Here is an 11,571-nt window from a genome sequence, read left to right as displayed (position 1 = left end):
TTTTGGTGTTCTGGTATGGTGCTGTGGGCTAGTGTGCTAGACTACAAGGTCCCTAGGTCTGTGGTTCAAGCTCTGATAACATTGGGCTACTAACCTCCAGGTCAGCAGTTGGAAACTACCAGAGGTTCCATGATAGAAAGTTCAGACTTTCTGTTCCCATAAAGATTTACATCCTGGGAAACCCTATACAGAGTCATTATGTGTTGGCATTATGGCTCCATGGCACACCCATGGCTTCTTAAATTGATATTTTTGTATGATCCACAAATGATGTTATAAAATCTTGGCAGAAAAAAAGGTTCCTCCTTTTCCCATTTTGCATGATGGCAGGTGAAAAGGCTGAGGAGCCTTCAGGCTACCAAGGAGAAGAAACCTGAAGTCAAAAAAAGCAGATGCCAGTGGCAAAGCTAAGAAGGCTAACTTCAAGGGCAAAAAAAAAAAAAAAAATGCAGGGGAAGCTGCACTGCAGCCGAAATCCTGTCCTAGTCTGAGGAATTGACAGGATCAGTCATGTATTCCAGAAAGCTATATACAAGTGGAAATAGTCAACTGCTAAATCCACGGTTGAAAAGAGGAAGAAGGAGAAGGTTCTTGCTACTGTCACAAAGTTGGTGGTGACAAGAATGGTGGTATCCGAGTGGTTTTAAGTGTGCAAAATGCCTAGGTATTACCCATCTGATGATGTGCCTTGGAAGCTGTTGAGTCACTGCAAAAAACTCTCCAGTCAGCATGTCAGAAGACTGCAGTCCAGCATCACTCCTGGGACCATTTTGATCATCCTTACTGGGTGCCATCGAGGCAAGAGAGTGATTTTCCTGAAGCAGCTGTCCGGTGGTTTGCTCCTTGTGACTGGACCTCTGTCCCTCAGTTGCATTCCTATGCGTAGAACATACCAGAAATTTGTCATTGCCACCTTCACCAAAATTGGTATCAATGATGTGAAGATCTCCAAACATCTACGAATGATTACTTCATGAAGAAGAAGCTGAGAAGCCCAGACACCAAGAAAGAGAAATAGGAGATTACAGAACAGTGAAGAGTGGATCAGAAAGCTGTGAACTCACAGATCATGCCACAAATCAAATCAATTCCCCAGCTGCGAGGTTGCCTGCATGCTGTGTTTGCTCTCACAAATGGAATCTAGCCTCACAAATTAGTATTCTAAATATCTTGCAAAGAAAGAACCTCCTTAAATAATTGTTGTTGTTGTTAAGTGCCGTCGAGTCGGTTCCGACCCATAGCGACCCTGTATAGGGTTTCCGAGGGTGTAAATCTTTACGGGAGTAGAAAGCCTCATCTTTCTCCCGCGGAGCGGCTGGTAGTTTCGAACCGCTGACCTTAAGGTTCGCAGCCCAATTCGTAACCACTACGCTACCAGAGCTCCTAGGTTCCCCACCCCTGATCTAAGTGATACATGGGTTCCTCATTTACATAAAAGAGACTTTTGTGGGTTTGTTTTTTTTTTCATGACCACTCTCCATTGTCTAGTTCAATAAATACATAGTCACAACAACAAAATTATGGAGTCCTGGTGTGACACCGTGGGTTAATGTGTTGGATCTCAAGGTTGCTTTGAACCTCAAGTTTAGTGGTTGAAGCTCCCTAGCTGCTCTTCAGAATCCCTATACAAAGTCGCCATGAGTAGATACTGACTCCTCAATGGCACTTAACAACAATATGTATCATTTCAATGGATCCATGCCAAAAAAAAAGTGGCAGCGAACTACAAGTTCACCTATTGGAACCAATCAGCAAGTGGGACACAGATGGGGCTCTTGCAAAGAATTTACCCTCTCTGAAACTCTATGCAGGATTGAAATGAATCTGACTTAACAGCACTTGACAACAACAACAATGCCCCAGAAGTCCTCCAGGTTTGTTTACTATAAACAATCTTAAACAGATATGCTGGATTCCTGGTGTGGAGCTGTAGGATAAGCATTGAACTGCAAATCACAAGCTGCTCTTAGTTTCTGCTCCTCAAAACTGACTCTGCACTTAACAACAACAACATACCGACATGGTGTTGTTAAGTATCTTTGAACTGATTCTGATTTCATGCCAATTCTGACTCATAGCAACCCTGTATAGGGTTTCTGGGGAGTGACTGGTGAATTTGAACTGCAGACTTTGCAGTTCAAACAGACTTTGAAGTCCAATGCATTATCCCGCAGTGCCACACCAAGACTTCTTGCTAAAAGCAAGCCATGACTAGTTGTTGTTGTTAAATTCTGTTGAGTCGGTTCAGACCCATAGCAACTCTGTATAGGATTTTCAAGGAGCAGGTGGTGCGCTTAAATTGCTGACCTTGTAGTAGTTCAGGCCAATTTTGCAGTCTGGAGCATTAGCCCTTGGCTCCAAACCAGGACTCCATGTCACAAGTAAATATCACTACTTTATTTGACAGTATGTTTACAAGGAGATTTTTCTCAGACATCTTTCTTTTCATTTCCAAGGCATTTCACCATAAAGACAGAATGGATTGTTGGCCTTGTCATAAATATGCTACAGATTTTGGATGTATTCATAAAAGCAATGAGAAAGGACTGAAAGAATCTATGCATGATAAGAAAACAATGGCAAATATATGGAAAGCAGATTGAAGAAAATGTCATAGAATACTTTGTTGTTGTTGTTGTTAAGTGCCGTCGAGTCGGTTCCAACCCATAGAGACCCTGTACAGGGTTTCCGAGGGTGTAAATCCTTACGGGAGTAGAAAGCCTCATCTTTCTCCCGCGGAGCGGCTGGTAGTTTCGAACCGCTGACCTTAAGGTTCGCAGCCCGATTCGTAACCACTACACTACCAGAGCTCCTCATAGAATACTAGACCTTGGAAAATTGAGAGTGGCTTAGATTAGGGTGATAACAGTAGAGTGTAAAGGATAGGAAAGATGCAAGTGTTATTATTTATGATTTATGATCCTTGAGAGTTGGTTATTAATGAAATATGGGGCAAAAGAAAGTAAACATTTAAAGATAACCTGTATTTGAGCAACTGAGTGGATGGCGCTATCACTGAGACAAGGAGACACTAAAAGAGGAGTAGGTCTAGTAGAGAAAAGCTGAGTGGAACTTTAAATATTGAGTTTAATTTTACTGCGAAGATGGCAAAGGAGGATCCTTGCGGTCAGATAAATGGGTCAAGAACTCAGGAAAAAGCATTGGGACTATTTAGCATCATTGGCATAAAAAATTAAATTGATGCCATTTTAGTGAATGAGTTTGCCTACAGAGATCAATTATGAAGAGAGCAAGAGGAGAGCATGTTGTTGCTGTTGGGTTCTGTGAAGTCAGTTCCAACTCATGCACTATAAAACCAGTACTGTGAGGCCTGCCTCATCCTCACAATTATTGCTAGTTTAAGATGGCTGTTGCAGTAACTGCGTCAATCCATCTTGTTGGGGTCTTCCTCTTTTTGCTGACCCTCTACTTTTCCAAGTACTGGTCTTTCCAAATAACATGCCAAAAGTACAGGAGATTAAGTCTTATTATTGATGATTCAAAGAAACTTTCTGGTTGTACTTCTTCTAAGACAGATTTGTTGGTTCTGTCAGTCCATGGTGCTTCCAATATTCTTCACCAACACCACAATCCAAATACATAAGTTCTTCTCTCGCCTTTTTTATTCATTTTCAAGCTTTCACATGCATATGACGCAAATGAAAATACCATATCTTGGGTCAGGTATACCTTAGTCTTCAAAGTGACTATGTTTTTGTTGTTGTTAAGTGCTGTCGAGTTGGTGCTGACTCATATAGGGTGACCCAGTATAGGGTTTCTGAAGAGTGGCTGGTGAGTTTGAATTGCTGACCTTGCAGTTCAAACCAACCTTGAGGCTGAGTGCTTATCCTATGGTGCCACACCAGGACTCCTAAAGTGACATAGACATTATTTAAAGAGCACAAAGTGGATACAGAGAAGAAATAGAACATGATGTGGAATCATGGAAACCTAAAGATGACATACACAAATGAAGAATATGTTTCTCTCAAAATCTTGTGAATCCAAGTGAGTAAAAACTGTTCATTAGATTTAATAATAAGGATGGAATAAAATGCAAATAAAGAGACAGAGTGGGCAAATGGTTTCTTGCAAAGGATACTTGTCAAGTCAGGAAAAAGATGAGACTATAAATAAATACAAGATGTAGGTTCAAGAAAAGATTTGGCATTAATAGTATAAGTGTATTTGTGGACACTGGTGACAGAGGCTCCATAGAGACACACTTAAAGATGTATGCATGTATTTGTTCCTTCTCTAGGTTGTATGTTATTTTGAAGCATACCTCGTTCTGTATTCCCCAGAATTTACCAAAGGCTACCCATATATGAGCTTAAGAAATATTTTTGAAAAGTGTTAAAATGGTTATTATCTAAAGAAACTCTGGACCCAGGATAATTCTTTCTTGGCTATATAAGGTAAAACATTCAAGAAAAAATTGAGTATACTCCTTTAGTATGCCTTTATAACATCCATTTCCTTTTTTTATCTTGCCAAATCCAGTGAGCATGCATGGATGTGTTTGGGGCTGAAATGGTGCTCTTTCTTATGTTAGCTTAATAAAAAAAGTTAGAAGAACACAACTCCTGCATACATTATTATGTAATATGACTCTAATACAAAGACAAATGTTATTAATTTGCTATTGAAATAACAAAAATAACTGAATAATCCACATTACTCTACTCTTCCATTCTAATAAATAATTGGAAAGCTGACTGCTTTTTTTTTTTTTTTAAAAACAACAACAACAATGTGCAGTGATACAATGATACGCTCATATACCTACATAAGATTTAACTGTGATCTATTGGCAAGACTGAAAACATTGTTTAACTTTGAATATTCATAATATCAATATTAAATTTTAATAATAATGATGTTTTCTATTTCACAAGGAGATTATATTACTGATCAGTCATCAGTAAGATTTTTTTCCTCTAAGAGAATGTGCATTTTTTCTGTAAGAAAATATGTATCTAAGTTATCACTTGTTAATCAATAGTACTCCATTGAGTATTGCATTGAGTACTAAAATACATTGTATTTAGTAATCAACACTTAGGCAAGGAAGAAAAGGAAGATATTTAAATATGAAAAGGACCAGAACTTCTCTTTATTTTTAAACAATTGAACTTGCTAACTCAACCTAGGGCTTTCAAGAATAACTTCTAAGTAAGGCAGCATTACTATTTTAAGATTTGTTTGAGAGTTAGGCAGTTTAAGAATTTTGAGTTCATTTAATCAAAAAGGGCTATTTGATATGTAAGTGCAGAACAGCAATATAATCCTACCTTTTAGAAAATTCACTGAGGGAAAAAGAAATGCTAAAATATAAAACAATTGCCAGACAAAATAACATTCCTATTTGATACAATTATACTGATGCTCTTCATTGCTCTCTATTGTGAACAGTCCTAAAATTCCATCAGGTTTATGACGCCATAAATTTAGAAAATGCTTTACAGTGAAACAATGGTCATCTGTTTCTAAATTAAAATTGCATCATAACACTATAGGCTGATATCCATAAAGTTGTTAACTCTTATATGTGAAACACTAAACAAAGAAGAAAATCCTTCTCAAATTTAATGTTTCTTGAATTGCTATACACTTAAAGAATTTCAAAGAGGCAAAGAGAATTGTGTTACCCTGGGAAATACATTAAGAAGTGGCAGGTCTCTTGATCTAGTCTTGACTGCAAATATGAAGATACGTGTCATTTCAGTTCACACAGTCTATAGAATTCAACGCTTTTTAAAATAAGTAAGTCATTTATGAGTAGGTGCTCTGATCTCAAGGGTATATATAAAATATAAAGTATTAAGATGCTCTGACCTAGGACACGTCAGAAGAAAAAATGTTTCACACCAGTTAGGCCAGAGGGTTTTGCCACGGTTTCTTGTTTTCCATAGAAAGTATGAGCCAACGGAAAGATTTACATACCAAATTTTTTGGTGCATGCAAATCTGATATAAAGTTAGATTCTGTTCTTGTCCTTCATAAAACCAATCTGAGAAAAGGTACTACTTCATCCCAGAGTTAAACATCTCATCTGTCTGCTAGCTGTCTTTTTGCCCAAGTGTCTTGGCCTAATATCTAGAAGTACCCACATTCACTTCAGTCATAGATTATGTGCATCTTTATCTGTACTTACTGTTAGTTGCCAGTGAGTTCATTCCAAGTCACAGTGATCCCATGTGAGCAAAGTAGAAGCGATCCATAGGGCTGTAAAGGCTGTGACCTTTCCGAAGCACATTACCAGCCGTATCTTCTCAGATGCCTCTGGGAGGGCTTGAACTGTCCATTCTTTTGGCTAATAGTTCAGCATTTAACCATTTGTAGCACCTAAAGATACTTTTAACTATACAAGACTGAACAACACTTAACAACCACAGCAACATACAGGGCATTGCCAAACGTTTTCCAAAGTTCAATGGTTGGCATCAGTCATTTAATATCATTTGTACAGTATTTTAATTGCTTATGATTGGAAAGAAAGACCCATTCTAGTTACTCCTTTATGGAGGGAAGCAGGAATTTAAGTATATTAGCTATCTCAATATATTTTAGTTTTTAAGTTTATATACAATAGTTATTTTTAGCCTGGAAGCTCAGTTGAAACTTGTTCACCATGGGTGACCTTGTCAGCATTCAAACTATTGGTGGCATAGCTTCCAGCATCACAACAACATGTAAGCCACCATAGTGTGACAAACTGATGTAGTGCTGTAGAATCATCACTGGACTGCACGGTAGCTTTCAATTGCAAGGCTGGCAGTTCAAAGTCACCAGCTGCTCCTCTGAAGCCTATACCGGGTTGCTTTTAGACGGAACAGTTTCAACGGCTCTTAACAACATACAGGGCATTCCCAAATGCTTTCCAAAATATACCAATTTGCATTCCCACTAACAAGGTATGAGAGTTGTCATTTCATCCTTCATCATCATGAATACTTCCTATTATGACACTATTTAATGGTATCTCATTTTAAAGCACGGGACAATTTCAATGACACTTTGTTTTCATTTGGTTGATTATTAGTTGGATTGAGTAAAACTTTATTTGTTGTCCATTTGCCATCCCATGTCTACAATATACTTGCTCCTTTATCATGTCACCTTTTCATAGTTATTCAGTGTCTTAAATATTTTGTATGAAATCGTTGTAATTTAATAATTTGTTGCTTAAATATCTGTAAACATATCCTGCTAATCAGTGGCTTAGCTTTAAATTTTTGTTATATTACTTGCATCAAGTCTGCTGAGTTGGCCCTATAGGATAAGCACTAGACTGTTAACTGTGAGGGGGTATTTCAAACCCACCAGTGGCTCTTCAGAAATCCTTTACAGGGTTGCTATGAGTTAGAACCAACTACAAGATACTTAACAACAGAAACAACCTTCTGCTTTGAAGTATATCTTGGAGATTATTTTATGTCTTTCATTTATTTTTCTTCCTTCAAGATTGTAGTTCTTCACTGCCTTTTGTCCTATGTCTGACAAAAGTTGTTTCATATGTTTTGTGCATTATTTTAACTGCCTGAAGTTGCAAAACCCATTCTAGTTACTCCTTTATGGAGGGAAGCAGACATTTAAGCAATCTTGATATATTTTAGTATTTAAATGTGAGTAATAATTCTTGGTCCAGAAGCTTAGTTGAATCCTGTCCCCTGATCCTTTCGGAATTCAAAATACTAGTTGCATAGAGTCCAGCATCACAGCAACATACTAGTCATCACAGTGCAACACGCTGACTGCTAAGTAGTGTTCATTCCAACAGAATAAGAGAAAACGAAATAATTAAAATCACGAAAGGTGTGGGCCAGGGTTGTATTCTTTCGCTGTACTTATTCAATCTGTAGGCTGAGCAAATAATCAGAGAAACTCAATTATGTGAAGAAGAACATGGCATCAGGATTGGAGGAAGATTCATTGACAACTTGCAATATACAAATGATACAACTTTGCTGAAAGCAAAGAGGACTTAAAATAATTACTGATGATGATCAAAGACTGCAGGCTTCAGCATGGGTTGTGCCTCAATGCAAAGAAAACAAAAATCCTCACTACTGGAACATAAATAACATCATGTTAAATGTTGAAAATATTGAAGTTGTCAAATATTTCATTTTGCTCGGATCCACCATCAATCCTCATGTAAGCAGCACTGATGAATTCAGATGATATATTGCATTGGGCAAATCTGCTGAACAAGACCTCTTTAAAGCATTCAAGAAGAAAGACGTCAATGTGAGGACTAAGGTGTGCCTGACCCAAGTCATAGTATTTTCAGTAGTCTCATATGCATGTGAAAGTTGGTCAGTGAATAAGGAAGACCTTAGAAAATTGATACATTTGATTTACAGTGTTAGAGAAGAGTATTAAAGTTACCATGGGCTTCCAGAAGAACAAACAAGTCTGTATAGGAGGAAGTACAATCAGAATGCTCCTTAAAAGCCAAGATGGCAAGACATTTTCTTTCATACTTCAGGCATATTACCAAGAGGAACCAGTCCCGGGAAAACATCATGCTTGCTAAAGAGGAGGGTCAGCGAAAAAGAGGCAGACCCCTAATGAGATGCATTGGCACAGTGGCAGCAGCAGTGGTCTCAAGTGTAGCAGCAATTGTGAGGATGACTCTGGACTAGACAGGGTTTATTCTGTTGTACAAAGGGTTACTATGGGAGGGAACCAACTCCACGTCACCTAACAACAACAACAGTAATAATTTTGTGTGCAATCCTATGAAATTTACCCCAAGTTTAGATTCTTGTAATCACTACCATACCATTTATAGCTCCTCAGCAGGTGTCCTTTTTCCTACTTTATGGAGTTTGCCTTCATATATGCAAGCTAGTATGTGTGGAATTGTTAACATGGAACTTATTAAGAATAGTGACTTTCATTCAAAATGCTTTGGAATTCAAATTTATCTATAGCTTCTTCCTTATCATTAATGAATCATATTCAATTATATGAATGTATTATAGTTTGTTGGTTTATTTACAGTCTTGAAGATCTTGAAGAGAGCTGATAAAAAACATTCATTTACAGGTTTTTTTAATGTGAGCAAAATATTTTATTTTCCTAGGTAAATACCCAGGAGTGGGATTGCTGAATTATATAGTATGTTCAACTTTATAAGATGCTGCCAAAATGTCTTCCAGAAAGGTTGTATCATTTTGCATTGCAGCTAGGAGTGTTTAAGAGTTTTGTATGTATGTATGCATCCATGTATTGATATAACTGTATATTTGTCAGTACATTTTATTTCTCTTTTCTAATAAGAATGCAGTGATATATTATAAATACTTTCATTTACTCTCTTCTTATAACTATTGATACTGAACATCCTTTCATGTGCTATAAGTAGACTTATAGAATGATGCTATGTTGTTGTTGTGTTGTTAGGTGCTGTTGAGTCAGTTCCGACTCATAGTGGCTCTATACACAACAGAACAAAACACTGCCCAGTCCTTCACCATCCTCACTATTATTGTTATGATTTAACCCTTTGTAGCTGCCATTGTATCATTTGTGATCTTCTTTTTCCACTTAGCCTTCACTTTACCTAGCATGATGTCCTTCTCCAGCGATTAGTCCCTTCTGATAATATGAGAGTGGAAATCTCATCATTCTGGCTTCCAATAGGTACTCTGGTGGTACTTCTTCCAACACAGATTTGTTTGTTCTTCTGGTAGTCCATGATACCTTCAATATTCCTCTGTAACACCATAACTCAAATGCATCAATTTTTCTATAGTGTTCTTTATGCATTGTCCAACTTTCACATGTATATAAGGCTATTGAAAATATCTTGGCTTGGATCAGGTGACCTTAATCTTCAAACTGACATCTTTACTATTGAACACTTTAAAGAGATCTTGTGCACAGATTTGCCTAATGCAATCTGTTGTTTGGTTTTTTGACTGCTGCTTCCATTAGTGTTGGTAGTGAAATGAAATCTTTGGAAATTTCAATCTTTTCTCCATTTATCATGATGCTTTTCATTGGTCCAGTGGTGAAGATGTTTGTTTTCTTTACATTGAGGTGCAGCCCATACAGTAGGTTGTGGTCTTTGAGCTTCATCAGTAAATATTTTAAGTCCTCTTACCTTTCAGCAAGCAAGTTTGTATTATTTGCATATTGCAGGTTGTTAATGACTTTTCCTTAGTCTTGATGCCACATTTTTCTTCATACAATTCCGATTCCCAGATTATTCACTGAGCATACAGATTGAATAGGTATGGTTAAAGAAAACAACATTGGCACACACCTTTCTAAATTTTAAACCTTTCAGTGTCTCCTTTTTCTGTTTGAATGACTGTCTCCTCATCTATGTACAGGTTCCCCATGAGCACAATTAAGTGCTCTGTAATGCCCATTCTTCACAATGTTATTCATAGCTTGTCATGATCCACAATGTCAAAAGCCTTTTCATATTCAGTAAAACACAGGTAAACATCTTTCTGGTCTTCTCTATTTCCAGTGAAGATCTTTCTAGCATCAGCAATGATGTCCCTCTTTCTACATCTTGTCTGAATCTGGCTTGAATCTCAGAAACTTCCCTGCCAATTCACTGTTGCAACCATTTTTTAAATTTTGTTTTACAAAATATTACTTGTATGTGATATTAATGATATTGTTTGATGATTTCCACATCCCATTGGGTCTCCTCTCTTTGGATCTCTTCCAATCGCTTGGCCATGTAGCTATCTTCCAAATTTCTTGGCAAAGATGAGTCAGTGCCTCCAGTGCTGCATCAGTTTATTGAAAGAATGAAATCTGTATTCCCTCTATTTCCAGAACCTTATTTTTTACTAATGCCTTCAGTACACCTTGGACTTTTTGCTTCAGTTTCATTGACTCTTGATTCTATGGTACCTCTTGAAAAGGTTGAACATTGACCATTTGTTTATTTTTTTATTTTTTTATACAGTGATTTTATGTATTCCTTCCATCTTCTTTTGATGCTTTCTACATCATTCAATATTTTGCCCTTAGAATTCTTCAATATTGTAAATCGAGGGTTGAATTTTTCTTAAGTACTTTCAGCTTGAAAAACGTTGAGCATGTCCTTCCTTTTGATTTTCTGATTCCAGATTTTTGTATATTTCATCATAATACTTGACTTTATCTTCTCAAGCTCCCCTTTGAATTTTTCAGTTTATCTCTTTTACACCTTCATTTCTCCAAATTGCTTTAGCTTCCCTACTTTCAAGAGCAAGTTCAGAGCATCTTCTGTCATCCATTTTGGTCTTTTCTTTCTTTTCTTTGTTTTCCATGCCTTTTTGCTTTCATAATGTACAATGTTCTTGATGTCATCCCACAGCTCTTCAGATCTTTGGGCATTAGTGTCTAGTGCAGAAAATCTGTTCTTGGGACAGTCTCTAAATTCAGGTGGGATATGTTCAAAGTCATGTTTAGGCCCTGGTGGACTTGTTTTAATTTTCTTCCCCTTCAGCCTGAGCTTGCATATGAGCAATGGATGGTCTGTTCCACCGTCAGCCCCTGGCCTTGTTTAGGTGGTTGATATTAGTTAGTTTGATTTCCATGTTTCTATCTGTC

The 11,571-nt window shown here is 37.3% G+C and overlaps 1 pseudogene; it reads left to right on the top strand.

Annotated features, from left to right (window-relative positions):
* The first annotated feature begins 323 nt into the window (after nt 1-323).
* Nucleotides 324-1,165, top strand: LOC102824530 (annotated as a pseudogene).
* The last annotated feature ends 10,406 nt before the right edge of the window (nt 1,166-11,571 follow it).

Source organism: Chrysochloris asiatica, unplaced genomic scaffold (genome assembly GCF_000296735.1).
Source record: "Chrysochloris asiatica unplaced genomic scaffold, ChrAsi1.0 scaffold00019, whole genome shotgun sequence".
NCBI classification, from domain to species: domain Eukaryota; kingdom Metazoa; phylum Chordata; class Mammalia; order Afrosoricida; family Chrysochloridae; genus Chrysochloris; species Chrysochloris asiatica.
The sequence above is the reverse complement of the archived record's forward strand: the minus strand, read 5'-3'. Positions and strand labels throughout refer to the sequence as shown.